At 40.3% G+C, this 14,918-nt stretch overlaps 1 pseudogene across 1 annotated transcript in view; it reads right to left on the reverse strand.

The window, feature by feature from the left end:
- Window positions 1–14,918, reverse strand: part of LOC149557144 (uncharacterized) — an 86,412-nt pseudogene that overhangs the window by 46,273 nt on the left and 25,221 nt on the right. The window lies entirely within an intron of this gene.

Genomic DNA, 14,918 nt, shown 5'->3' on the forward strand with positions numbered 1-14,918 from the left:
TAGACTTTATAAAGTTGTACGTTTCAACTAATAATGTTAACTCTGATTACCCGTTTAATTAGGCACTGGTCTTTTACTCCTAATTCATAATCCATACGCTAGCAATTGTTTCATTTCTTTCCATTAGAGGAATTAATATATCCATATGTTGTATTAATCTATATTTATTCTTTATTTAAGCATTACTTCAATCATTTACTTTTCTTCTCAGTTCATAAATCGCAAGTTTGAAGTTTTCAATAATTCTTGCCATTTTGAAAGCTTTTATTATCTTCGTGTTCTAACCGATCTGCTTTAAGCATCTTGGATATAAAGCTGTTGTCCAGGATCAAGTACACCCGCCTCGATTTTGCAGAGCTAGAAGCACAAGGGATTTGGATCACATTGATCAATCCCGTCAACTTGGCCTTAACCAGTTAGATATCCCAACATCGAGCAGGCAAAGCTCGTAGGATTCCAATCTATGGTTTTGGGAACCAACATGCTGGAGGGTCATAAATTCATGCATACGCTCAACCAGCATAGATGCCCAATTATACACCTTCCTGTTCATTATACCATTCATCATAGATACCTGTGGAAAGGAGATATCAAATGCCCTACTTGATCTCGTAAGCCTGCTCTTGACTAAATCCATCAGGCATCGCCATAGTCCCTCCTGGATGTCTGTTTTCTTTAAACCCCTTCCTTTTGATGTCTCAGCCAATGCTTCTTGTACTGCTTTAGCCATGTCTCCGCATACCAACCTAATCAAAAATAGTTTTACCTCCTTAGAAATTTTCTTAGGCTGAACTTTCTTGCCCTACAGCCCTAGTATGCCAAACGCCCTCGTGAAATCCGCTGCCTTGAATGAAACTACCAGGTCTTTGCCCAAGTACTGAAATGTGCTCTTCTGAGAGCCCCTACCATATGTCTCAATCATGGCGCGCAGGAAACCCTCGTAATCCCGAATGCAAAAAATAGGCATCTAAATCACCCATTCCATCTATGCCCTTCTGATGCTAGCTTTTACTACATGGTCGTCAGGAGTTTTCGGAGTTTCCTACCACCACTTTCTATAGTCCATTCAGCTCAACCCTTCAAATGCTATATTTTGTGGTGTGATCTTTACTGTTGCAGGTGTCGGAGGCTTATGCTTCTACTTGTTGCTGCTACTGGTGCCTTCATTCTGGTTACCTGCACTCGACATCTTCATGCCCTTCTCCGCTGTAGATTCTTCTAATTGTTTTTTCCATTTTCTCTTCCCTGTAGACTCCATTTATTCTTAGGGTAGTTATTTTTCTACAAATTATTTTCCCTTCCAGACGTCCATACGGATCCGTACAGCCCTTCCTTGATTGAAAGCTAAACAATCCCTCACCTGCATAGCCGAATGATCTAGCCTTCAAACTCCACCAATTTTGTTCAGTTATTCCAACTGGCAGGCCATACGGCCTCTCTCTGAATACTTTGTAAATGGATTCAATTTTCATACAAATTTACTATCTTGCCTCCTTCCTTTGTTTACCCCTGAAGATGAATTGTGATGTCGTACAGTGCTGATGTATATATTTTATTTTATTTTTGTTTTGTTGTTTTTGAACTGCAGGGCTCATACGGATATCGGCTATAAGAAGTCGTATATTCCTTCAATAAGCCGACGTACGAATGAAAGACGATCTTTGGTGTAGATTTTCGTACGGTTAAAGAGTCTTGGATTGCCATACGGCACCCAACAGAGGATTCCACCTTCAAACTCGTGTTGCAGCAAACAAAAACTTGACCTCCAAATGTCATACTGCACCAAATAGAGAAGCCAAAATTCAAAATCCGTACGCTCCAGAGAACTTAAAGTTCTAAATCCATACTGAACCAAATCCATATTGAAGCAAGCCAAATTCATACTGAAACAAGCAGGCAACTTATCTTGCAAAATCCATACTACAGCAACCAGAACACTTAACCTGCAAATCCATAGAAAATTGAATCTCCAGATCCATATGAAATCCGTACGTCAGCAACATGAAGGTAATCCTCCAAATGTTGTACGGTACCATCAGAGAAGACAGTCTCTAAAAGTCATACGGCCCCCATACAGAGCAACTAGTTTCCAAAATCCGTACGCTATTAGAGAACTTAATTTGGAATCTGTATGGGTTGCAATCAGAAAGTTTCTTAATCTTTGAAGTCCGTATGATAGAAAACTAGAAGCTCAACTCTCAAATTCGTACAATGGTAATAGTCACTATATTCTTCAAATCCATACGCTATATCCCTCCTTCAAATTGGTCGTATGGTGCTTTGCAAATTTTTATATTAAAATCTGCCATATAGTACTTTGCAATTTCCATACAGTGCCCTCCAACACAGCTTTAGTCACCGTACGATGACTCTTTCTCTCTTTTAATTTTTTTTTTTAAAACTTGCAAGTTACGCAAAATCAGTTCTCCTTCCGAGCTCCATCATCCTGTGATGACAATAGAGACCGGGCATGGTACATTTTTAGCTTCGAACTATTTACTGCCTCGAGTATTTCTTGTCCGTCTAATATCCACAACTTTATCGCTTCATTGTCACCTACTTCTCGAATTTGATATGGCTTGACCCATTTGACTTTAAACTTGCCAAGTTTGATCTCGTTTCGTCCGTCATACTTCAACACCCACTATCCCAGTGGGAACTTGTTCAGTTTCAGGTATTTATCATGCCACACCTTACGCCTATTCTGTGTCACCTCTGTGGCCCACTATGCCAATAACTGCTTCTCCTCGAGCTTGTTCAGATTATGCAGCCTCTCCCTTAAGCTTTCCATGTCACCTAACTTATTTTCAAGTGCGATCCTTAGGCTTGGTATCATGAATTCTGTCGGTACCACTGCCTCTTGTCTGAACATCAACTAGAATGGTGTGTCCTATTGTCACCTTGTACGCTGTGTAGTATACCCAAAGGGAAGAGGGTAATTTTTCCTACCAGTCTTCACCTTCAACCGCACAAAACTTGTAGATAATTAATACCAGGATCTTGTTTGTAGCCTCGGCCTATCCGTTTGCTGCTCTCGGGTAGTACGGGCTTGATAATGAATGATAGATCTTGAATTCAGTGGAGAGCAGATGGATAACATGGTTAACAAAGTGCCCACCCCTATCACTTGTTAACTGCAATGGAATCCCGTACCTGGTAATGATTTTCTCATAAATAAATCTGGCTATGCTTATGACCGAGTTATCCAGTAGTGCGCGTGCCTCCACCCACTTGGTCAAGTACTCCATCGCTACGACAATGTATCGGCACCTTCTAATTTTGCTCACCTTCAGAGGTCCAATGAAATCCAACCCCCATCTTTCAAAGAGTTCCTACATTTGGGAGGGGTGAAGTGGCATGAAGTCTCTCTTTAGCGGCTTCTAGGCCCGTTGGCAAGTGTCACACCCGATGACCCATTCTCGCGCATCGTTGTACACTGTTGGCCACCACAATCTGGCAAGCAATATTTTTGTGCTGTGGTATTAGGTCTCATGTGTCCTCCTGCTGGACTCTCATGCGCTTCCTTCAACACTCATGGTATTTCTTCCTCTAACACACACCGTCGTAGGATGTGATCAGGCCCCATCTTGTAGAGTAATCTGTTGATCAATTGAAATGTACAGCTCTTGATTACCAATTTTTGCCTTTCATTTGGTGGTATCTCACTTGGGAATTGTCCTGTCAAAAGGTATTCTCCAATGCTCATGTACCATTTTGGCAGTACTGCACTCTGGAACAACTTTGCATCATGAAAATCATTGTTCACAACGTCTGCCGGTTCTCCTATTTTGAGGCGTGACAAATGATATGCACTGAAATGTTTCTTCCCAGGTCGTACAATGATCTTGAAGGTGAACTCCTGCAACAAAAGTAACCACCAGCTAATTCTTCCTTGAATGACTGGTTTATTAACCATATATAACAGAGCCTGATGGTCGACATAGAATATGAACGGTGTCGCCAGCAAGTAATGGCGGAACTTCTGCACGGCGTAGACCATTCCCAAGGCTTCCCGTTCTGTTGTACTGAAATTTTGTTCTACTCTTTATAGTACTCAATTGGCAAAGTATATTGGGTGATCTGGCCCATGGCTACCTGTCTGCACCAAGGTTGCTCCGATTGCGTAGTTGGACACATCGACGTGAACATGAAATTCCCTGTTCCAATTCAGGTACGCCAACATGGGTGTCATAGCCAATCATACCTTCAGCCCTTCAAATGCCTCATCTTGTTCTTTCTCCCATCTGAACGATTCTCCTTTGCATGTTAACCTGTCCAGCGTGTATGATACTTTGGCAAAAAATTTGATGAACCTTTTGTAATAGCCCATGTCCTAGGAAAGACCTTAACTTTGTTACATGGTGGATCGCTGCATTTCCAATATGACTCTGACTTTGTCCGAATCTATCTTCAATCCCTCCTTACATACTATATGTCTGAGAAATCTTCCCTGTGGAACCATGAATCTACATTTCTTTGGATTCAAGGCTAGTCGCACCCTTCAACATCTTTCCATACATTCGCCCAATGCTGCTAGATGTTTGTCCTCGGCGCTGAACACAGACCAGTCATCCGGGAACACCTTGAAGTTTCCAATGGACATTTTGTCAAATATGTGCAATATGATTCATTGGAATGTAGCCGGCGCATTGCACAGGCCTAATGGCATCCGGTTGTATGTGTACACCCCATCTTCTACAACAAATGTCATTTTCAGTTTGTCCTCTACTATGGAAATCTGATTGTATCCGAAAAACCCATCCATAAAGGAATAAATTCCATGTCCTACTACCTCCTCCAATATACTATCTATAAATGGAATCGAGAAGGGATCCTTGATTGTGACTGCATTAAGGCATCTGAAGTCTACGCAAATCCGGATCTAGGTGGTATCCTTCTTCAATGAGATTGCTATGGGTGACACCCATTCACTTGTCTGAACCTTGAAAATAATACTGGCTTCCAGCATCTGGTCGATCTCTTCTGTAACCTGTGCCGCATAGTTCTTATTCATCCTATAGGGTCACTTTCGTACAGGTACTGCTCCTTTGACCAGTGGGATGCAGTGCATACACAACTCCAATGATACTCCTTTCAGATCCTTGTATGTCCATGCGAATACATCTTTGTATTCCAAAAATATCTTGAATGTTGATGCTTTCAGTACTGGATCCCAATTATCTCCCATGAGTGTTTCTTGGTTCGGCCTCATCTCCCAAATTCATGGTTTGAAGTGTGGCTTCGTTGTATTTGATCGACTCCCCCTCATTGAATGCATGGGTGAGTGTTTCATCCAGCGACACATCCCCCTCTTTTATTTCCGTGAATTCTTTTGGAAATTCATCTCCGTTGTGCCCTTCCTCTATCATCAGTACGTTGCAGCTCTGGAACACCTCATAGTCCTCCATCTGCCAGTGGAAAAGACCGTTCACCAAATACAAATTGTCGTCTGTTGATCCTCCTTCCAACCCCAAAACTCCCTCCTGATCTAGTTCCATACGCTGCCTCTTTCATCCTCTTCTTCGTAATTTGATGACAAAGCTTCTTTCCCCACCATTTGGGTGTGTAAATCAATGATGAATTTTCGCCCTTTGCTCTCGAGTGATAGAGTATTCTTCTTCCAATCATGTTTAACTTTGGCTTGTAAGCCATCCTCAGCCCAAAATGGCATCGTACCCTTTCCTCTTGAGCGGGATGATGATGAAGTCCAATAGGAACGGCTGTGTTCCAATAGTCACAGGCTGTGCCATCAGGACTCCCAATGGTTTGATTCCGTATTGGTCGGCTATTAGCAACTAGAATGTAGGTGGCCATAATGTCGGCTGTCCCAACCTCTTCCAACTATCCTCTGGTAACACATTCACGCCAGACCCTCCGTCCACAATTGTGTCTGTCAGGACAATTCTCAAAATTCCCATCTCGACAACTATCGGATGCCATCCGGATGAGAAGGCTAGCAGCATTGGATCCTCTGCACTTGTGGCACTTTCTTTCTCCCTTGTTTTGCTGGTAACTTAGTCATTGGGGCGATGTTTGTGAGTGCCGATTGGAGTTGAAGCATTGTGAGCAGCAAATCGTTTATTTTGACAAGGACCTCGATTTGTAATATTTGTCATACGATGTTTTATTCCACACAGTTCCTTGTTGAGGTACCGGTTGTATATGAGCAAAAAATGTATATGAGCAATGTTAGTATGCTAATAGAAACCAAATTTAAATAAAGCTTCTACAAACTAAACAAAATTCATAAACTTCAAGATAGACTAAGATGAGCTCTCAATTGAGAATATGAGCCATTAATGGGCTCTCTCAATGAAAAGCTCTCTTGTTGAGTAGCTTTGTCTAAATAGATAGGATGTATGCTCAAGCTTTATGCTTCAAAAAGTGCTTCAAATAGAGTTGGAATTTGGGTGTGAGTATGGTTTTGATGTAAAATGGCTTCTCAAAATGGCATTATGACTTTACTTCATGGATTGTGTTAAAATGGCTTGAGAGGGGATCCAATTTATAGGCTAAGGGCTTGATGAATTGAGGGCTAATATGCAAGGATGGGGAAAAACTCATGGAGGGATTAGATTGCATGAGAGGAGAGCACATGGATTGTGCTTCCTTACAACCAATCAGGGAGTGACACATGTCACAGGGTGAGAGGATGGAGGAAAGAGCAAGGATGAGTCAACAAAGGAGGCTCAAGATATAAAATCTTCATAAAGACCCTTCATAAGTGCTTTGTAAGAACATTTATGACTTTGTGGGCTTTATAAAGTTTTTTGGTTGGGGATATTTGTGAGAGATACCATGAAATTCGAATTTGAGGGTTTAGGGGGGTTTTAAGCTTGCTTAGGGTTGTAAAAATGATTAGAGGAAGGGTTAGAGATGGCTTAAGACTAGGCAAGTGGATGGCAAGTGGATTGCAATTAATAAGGGTGGGTGAAGGAGGAGATATTTGTTATCTTTGGCTTGGGTTAGTAAGTTTTAACCCATGTTTAGGGAATGTGACAAGGTTAGGAGGGGATTAGGATTAGGTTTAAAGACATCTTCTAAAAGAGTCTAGATTTTGGATGAGGATAAAGACTTTCTAGAATAGTCTAGAATTTCCTAGGATGAGGATGAAGACTTTCTAGAAGAGTCTAGAACTTCTTAGGATGAGGATAAATTAGATTTTTAGAAAATAAATAAAGTTTTATTTATTTCAAGGGTTTGGGTTGAGGAGATATTTATTAAAACTTTTTTAATAAACATGAGGATTAATATTTAATCTTAATTAAATATTTTGAGTTGGGATTAGGGGTAGGAAATGATGGGATTAGCCTTTAATCAAAATTAAAGAAAGATTATAAGATTTTGGAAGAGGTTATTGGTCTCAAGAAGATTGGCCAAGTTTTGGGCAAAAAGTAAATTTTTATTTATTTTAGAATTTTTGGTCAATTTATTAATTAAATAATTAATAAATAAGAAAATAATGTTTAAATAAGATTTAAACATTTTTGGGAGGGATTCTTTAATTAAATATTTTTAATTAAGATAAAGGGATTTAATGGCATAAAAATTAATTAATAAATGATGATGTCATCAGGAATTTTTTCAGAAAATAAAAATACTTTATTTTCTAAAGGATTTTTACGTGTCTACATTTTGCCCCTCTTTGATGTGATGCCGCGAGTGGCATGGTATCAAAGATAAGAAAATAAGATGCCCAAGGCTAGAGCAGAAGAGGAGAGAATGGACTGCAAGATGCCCCCTCAAGAAGGCGGCGGGGAGAGAAAGTGAGGCTTGATGACTTCTTGAAAAGTACAAGAATTCGAGATGAGCAAGAAGACTCAGATTGGCTTAAGAGAAGAGGTTTAGTTAGCTCAAACCCTCACTACGGGAGAATGATAAAGGGAGAATCAGAGGCACAAGAGGAAGCAAGCTTAAGATCTCAGGGATTGCAGAGGATGAAGGAGCAGAGCGCTATAAAAGGAATCCAGGATGGGGAGATGGATGAGGGGATTAAAAAGCTGATGCAACAGGATTTCAAAGAGTTAGATTGGTGAAAGATGGATTTCGAAGATCCCTAGGACTAGGATTGTGGATCTCGAAAGATGAGGCTTGGTGGATTGATTTGGATTGGTGGATCCCGAAGACTAGGATTGTGGATCCCTAAAGCTAAAGGTGAGGAGTGATTCAAAGAGATACTGATGCATAAGCTGGGGTAGGAGAGACGAATGCTGGATATGGATGGGGGATAATGGAGATGAAGGAAAACCATTGAAGCTTTTTGAGCGAGGGGATACTTCAAAGAGAAGTACCACCATGTAGTTGAGCACTAGATTTGCTATAGGACTATTGGTTAATTGCCAAGGTTACCAAGAACATCAAGGCCTTTTCATTAACTATCCAGAGGACTGACAGACTGACTCAAAACAAACACACAAGGATTGCCCTAGCATCACACATGAATCTCGAAAGAATCAGAGTGGAACCGACACTGGGTAACCCACAAGTAGAAAAGAAAAACAAACAAAAGACTTGATCAAGACCTTACACCCAGATTGCCCCATTCGCAGTATACCATGATATGGAAGATCGTGGCAACTTTGAGGAGGGAACAAAAAGATTGCTTGGAAAAGATAATTCAAGACCCAAAAGGGAAGATTCCAAATCGAAAGAAAGTGAAAATCCAAAAGAGAAACATTTGCCAATGAGATGGGTAGGACGAGGTACTAACGGACCAAGATCAGACATGAGGAAAGCTATATCCTACAAGGATCTATCGGAGAGCACCTAAGCTAATGGATCTAGATGAGTGATGCGTCTGGCAAGCTGAACTAAGAAGAATAACACTTTGGTGACAGGAGATCTAGTCAAAGGATGCATTGGAATAGCTAACCAAGGGTTGTGCGATGTGCGCAAGATGCTGATCAAGGAGGAACTGACACAACAGTTGGATAGATACAATGGTACTAAGCTAAAGAGGATGTACAAGCTGACAGACCAAGATATGTTACAAACTGAAGCTGACCAAGATAGTTACAAGCAAGCAAAAGCTCAGGATGATAGGATAGCGGGATGGTTCGATGTTGTGCAAGATGTGAAAGCTAAGGGTGGGGTGATAGTGAAAGATATGGATTTGGCAGGATGCATCCAATGATGATGAGAGATTTTGTGACCAAGGATAGCTAGAGGAGCAGGATGAGATGGCTAGATAGGATGGTAGATAGCTAGGATTATGATGGATATAAAGAGATGACATTGGGTTTGCATGAGGATAGCCTAGAGCTAGATACCAATGACAAGGGAGGATGGACAAGACAAGATCTCCAAGGAATATAGTGCCCCCAATCAAAAGATAACATGCGGAAGGAGGTCTTATGATGGATGTGATAGGATTGAAGCTAGGATGGAAAAAGCTGAAGGCGCTAGGGAGATGGATGATAGCTAGGATGATGGGGTGAGGTTGCAGAAGATAAGTGGATAGTGATAGATAAAAGCTGGAGGATGAAAGATAGGTGGATAGTGATAGATAAAAGCTGGAGGATGAAAGATAGGTGGATAAATTGGAAAATGGAGCTGGATGGCAAGATGTGACCAAAAGCATGAGGATAATAGGCTAAGCTGGGGATGGCTAGATTACGCATGACGCTTGTTTGCCAAGTTTTCATCATGGTACTTGTCTAAGGCGCTTGAATTGCCAAGTTTTCACCAGTGGACGCTTTATTTTTCTTTATTATTTTTTTTGACTTTTTGACTTTGGACTTAGCTGGAATGATTTTGGCTTTCTTCAGCTATTTTGGCTTTTTTGGGATTTTTCACTAGCTGTTGGAATGTTCAATTTTGTTGCTAGTTGTTGGTACACCGGATGTGTGATTTATGCAATAGATTGGATTAGATGGGATTGATGGTAGGAGATGGAGGGATGAAAAGGTTGGAAAGGAGCATGATATGGGGATGCTTGCAAGAGCAACATTGGCAAATGTTAGGACGGGTGTGAAAAGAGCATATGGGGGATAGATGGTAGATGCGGGCGTGATGGAGGATTTGTGGAAGCGTGCTTGGGGATATAGGCACCCAAGATGGAGTTAGGAGATGGGGGACATGAGTCACTAGATGGGGGATTAGCAATGGTGGATGCCATTATGCATTGGGTTTCAACTTTTTTCTTGGGGATCCACATGGTTTTGAATTTTCTTTTCATAGGCTTTTGCATTATTTTGCATTCTTTGATTGGATTTTTCCTTTTTGGAGTATGTCTGTTAGAATAGACATATGATTGCCTAGGATGTGGATTTTTAGCTTTATGCATTTTGAAGTTGGCATTTACATTGTTGTGGTAAGCTTTGGGAAGATGGTTCGGAGAAGCTTTGTGAGATGGAGAGGATATGGGAGAGCGTGTAGGGGGATGATGATGGATGATGTGCCTCAATATGTACCTTTGCTGATCTTGCATAGGAATGGAGGGAATAGGATTTGAATGATGGCTGATAGGAGGATGGAGGATGGTAGATTTTGGGACATAGGGACCCAAAATGGATTTAGCGGATGAAGGGGGGATATGGTAGGTTGTTTTAGATTGCAAAGATGGTGGAGGGGGGATGACATAAGATTTCTTGAAGGAGTGATGGGAGGCTGGCATGGTGGGCTTGGAGATAGGCTTGGTTTGGGGGTGTGGTGTACCAACACCTTTAGATGGTGAGCCTTTGGATACATATCCAAGACCATGAAATCCTAGATTTTTTTGTGCAATAATAGGCTCTCTGATTCCTTGCTCTTGTGGTCCTAAACCTCGACCTTGATAATGCCATCGATTGAGCATTTGAACAAGCTGAGGAAACTTTTTGCTTGCAGAAAATGGTAGAAGTGATTTATTAGGTGTATTGCAATGGGGAGATACTGTTCTTAATTCTTCTGCTGAGAGAGGGCCACCGTGGATGAATGTAAGTGAACCAAGAGGGTAGATTATAGATGGTGGAATAGCTTGGATAGGTGGTAAGATGGAAGCATGGAGCGGGGGAGATGGAAGGATCTTGATGTAGCTGGTGGGATGACAAGATATCTTGTAGTGGAGGAGATATGGCTTGAGGTTTTGGAGATGGAGGAGATGGTGACTGCACTATGGATGGAAGACATGGTACGATGATATCTTCATTTATGCTTTGGGGGATGTCAACATGTTTTTGGGCAGGATCTTGATAGGATTGGTTTGAAGTGGATGGTGCGATAGGAGGTGAAGGGATGGATTCTTCAAAGGCAGCGGATGGATAGATGGGAGATTTAATAGTGGAGATGGGTGAGTAGAAGATGGATGCATAAGGGTCATTACGAGAGATTTGGGAAATGCTTGGAGGCGATGTGGATAGGATTTGGAGGGGTTTGATAGGTGGTGGGATTTTGATGCTTGCGGGAAGTGAAAGGATTTTAAGCAATTTGATGGATGGTATGGGGATGATAGCTATGGGAGATGGAGGTGATATTATAGATGGGGAAGCTTCATTACTGACTACTTCACATGGTTGGATTAGATGACATGGCTTATCGACTGTTGGAGGCGACTTTTCTTGTATTTCCTCTAGGAGATTCCTTGGAGACTCGTGTGTCGAAGGTGGAGGTGGATTGACAGGAATAGCTAGTGTGATGGGGGTGGAAGATTCGAAGCTTGGTTGATTGGGTGATGGAGGGGAAGCTGGAATATCAGATGGCATGACTAGATAGTTTGGAATAACTCTTGGATTTTGGGGGATGGTTGGTGGAATGTTTCTAAGGCTTTCAATATACCCATCATAGTCAACAAGATTTTCATCATCATTGGAATAGGAGGTGGCAGGAGCAAGGACAATATGACCGAACACATCATGATAGGTTTGGGATTTCATGTTTTGATGATGAGTCAGATGGGGATGGGGTCTTGCATATGGATGAACACGGAAGCTCATGGTTGGATTTGGATTAAGCCTAGATTTTGGATTGGCTGATGAAAGATTTCCTAGGGAGAGTCAAAGCTGTATGACAGACCTAAGGAGGATTGGCTGGAGATTTTTGGCTTTCCTATGGATGGAAGACTTCAAGGGCATGCTGTCAAAAAGTGAGAGTTTTTCTTTCCTATGCGCTGGATTGGTGGAGATTGTGTAAACTTAAGGATAGACTATTGATCCTATGGGCATGACACAAGATTGACCACTTGTGGATCCAAACCTTTAGCTCAAGGTGATGAGGGATAACAAGTGACAAAGCTAGATTACCCTAGACAAAGCTCTGTCAAAGGGATAACCTTGGTGAGGCTGGTGGATTGGTCGGATTGATTGGATAGCAAATTCTAGCAGAATGACAACAACTCTCTAAAGGCTTGGGTGTGATTTTGGATTGAGTTGCTAGCTGGCTGGGGGGGATGATTTGGAGAGCCTTTGGATTTGGGATTTTTCTAAAGCAAGGAACTAGATAGATTCGGTTGCAGCAAGGGAGCTTGGATGATTTTTTGATGAGGCAGTGACTATGCTAAGTATGCCTTGAGCCGGGAGATTTTTTCTTTTTTGAGATTTTGACCAAAGTTGGCAAACATTCATTCAAAAGCTATGAACAATCAATCAAACAAAATTTTGGAGCAAGAACGTCAAACACACCAACATCCTAGGAAGCTTTCTACAAGGATGAAATTTGTTATAGCTAGGGAGTCCTCGATATATGCAAGGTATGTGAGGCCCAAATCCATAGATGAAACCAAAAAGATGTCACACAGCTGAGAGGAGCGGTAACCCACTTCTCCTCTTTCACTTCTCAAGGGTATAAAGTTCCTTGAGGCTTAGCCCGAGTGACAAAATCTTGATTCCAAGAGAGGTGTCTTTGGATTCACCTCCTAATTTTTATACTCCGTCGGAATGCTGGAGTTGAGGTTGTCCCAAGGGGTGATGAAATCCCCAAGCAGGCCTCCTAAAAAGAGCAAAACAAGACCACATACATGATCTTGGGCTTTAAAAGACACGCATTCATTCCAATTGATGATTTAGATTTTGTAAGCTATGATTGAAGACACTTGTGATTATGGCATACAATGTTCATTCCAATTTGACAGCGTCGTTAGCATAATGGAAGTTGAGAGATCATCAACATAAGAAATGCGAGCGTCATTGAAAATGCATCAAAACCATGCGATGTTCATTGATTGTTAGGCATTCAAGATTGAGTGTGAGTTTGTTTTAAGCCTAAAACAAAGATATGTGAAACTCAATTTGTCAAGCGCGCACCCAGAGGCCCTCCATGTCAAGAGTTTGTTCAATTTTAATGTCCAAATGAAGTGTTAGCAAGCCTAATGTGCATTCAAAGAATTTTCTAAGTTAGAAAAACTAATAAAAACACAAGTTAAGTTTGATCTTTGTGGAGCACTTAACACCCTCTTAGGTGGACCCATCCCCATAGATGGCACTGAGATTGCAACCAATGGTTAATTTGATGGGTGATTAAAGAGGGTGAGTCCAACTACAAACTCACTTAAAGCGTCTTTATTTGATTTTTATAATTTAGGAAGTTCCTAGAATGTAGATCCTTTTTATGCCCCAAAAGATGAAGTGTGAGATATTGTAATGATTAATTGACCTTTTGCATTCAAGATTGGATTTGTTGTTTTAATCATGCATTCATAAAAAAAAAAACTTGATTTTAATCCATGGCACTCAAGAGTGATTTTAGCAACATGCATTCAAAGAGAAGTGATTAAACATTCAAGTTTTTTCCTTTGAGCATTCAATATTGAGATTTTGTGTGTTGTTTTAAGAACTTTGAAGTGATTTGTTTTAACCTTAGATCATTCAAGATTGTTTTGGACTCAAAAGTGAAAATGACTCTTTAGACTTTGGTTTTCATTCAAGATTTTGTGTTCTAGTTTGCATATTTTAAGGCCAAAAATGATATTCCTAGATTGTTTTGATGCATGAAAAACCTAAGAAACATTCAAGATTTTGCAACAAGACATTTGTTTGGAACAAATAACAAAGCTTTTAGGAAAATTTTTGGCAACCATTTAGGACTCTTAGTTTTCATGAGATTTTTAAAACAACTTTAAAATATTTGCAAATGAGGTTCATTTTATCCTTGATTGATGCTTTGAGTTTGATTTATATTTTAGTGTGCACTTAGTGTTGATTTTGAACCTTTTGAAATGGAAACTTGAAGTTCTTTTTAAATTCCCAAAAATGAAGTGTTCCTAACTTTGCATGAATGCATCTAAAACCTTGATGTTACAAGGATGCAAATGATTGGATTGATTTAGTTTCACTTGTTAAAAGATTTTTTCTTTTTTGAAATTTTTTAATTTTTAATGGATTTAAGTATGATTTGGGGGTTCATTTTAAGCACTAAAAAGAAGTGTGTATGATTTTGCTTCCTTGAAAAAAATGGCCAACATCTCCCACAACAAGAAGAAGAAGAAGTAGATGGAATAAGAAGAATATAGACAAGAAGAGGAAGAAGAATTTCAAGTGCTTTGTCCACCTATAAGCTTGAAAAATCTGCAAATACTATGAGATAGACTATGAGTTCCTTTGTCTTCTTCATGCTCATGTGGACCTACAAAACCAATTTATACAATCCTACCAATCACAAAAACAAGCAAAATTAGCCAAAATTAGCAAATGACATACAAAACTTGACTAAAAAAGCTAATGAAGATGACCCATGCGGGGTCCCACCGGGCGTGCCAAAATGTATATGAGCAATGTTAGTATGCTAATAGAAACAAAATTTAAATAAAGCTTCTACAAACTAAACAAAATTTATAAACTTCAAGATAGACTAAGATGAGCTCTCAATTGAGAATATGAGCCATTAATGGGCTCTCTTAATGAGAAGCTCTCTTGTTGAGTAGCTTTGTCTAAATAGATAGGATGTATGCTCAAGCTTTATGCTTCAAAAAGTGCTTCAAATAGAGTTGGAATTTGGGTGTGAGTGTA

Source organism: Cupressus sempervirens, chromosome 5, assembly GCF_028749045.1.
Source record: "Cupressus sempervirens isolate cs-2001-9-10 chromosome 5, ASM2874904v1, whole genome shotgun sequence".
Lineage (NCBI taxonomy): Eukaryota > Viridiplantae > Streptophyta > Pinopsida > Cupressales > Cupressaceae > Cupressus > Cupressus sempervirens.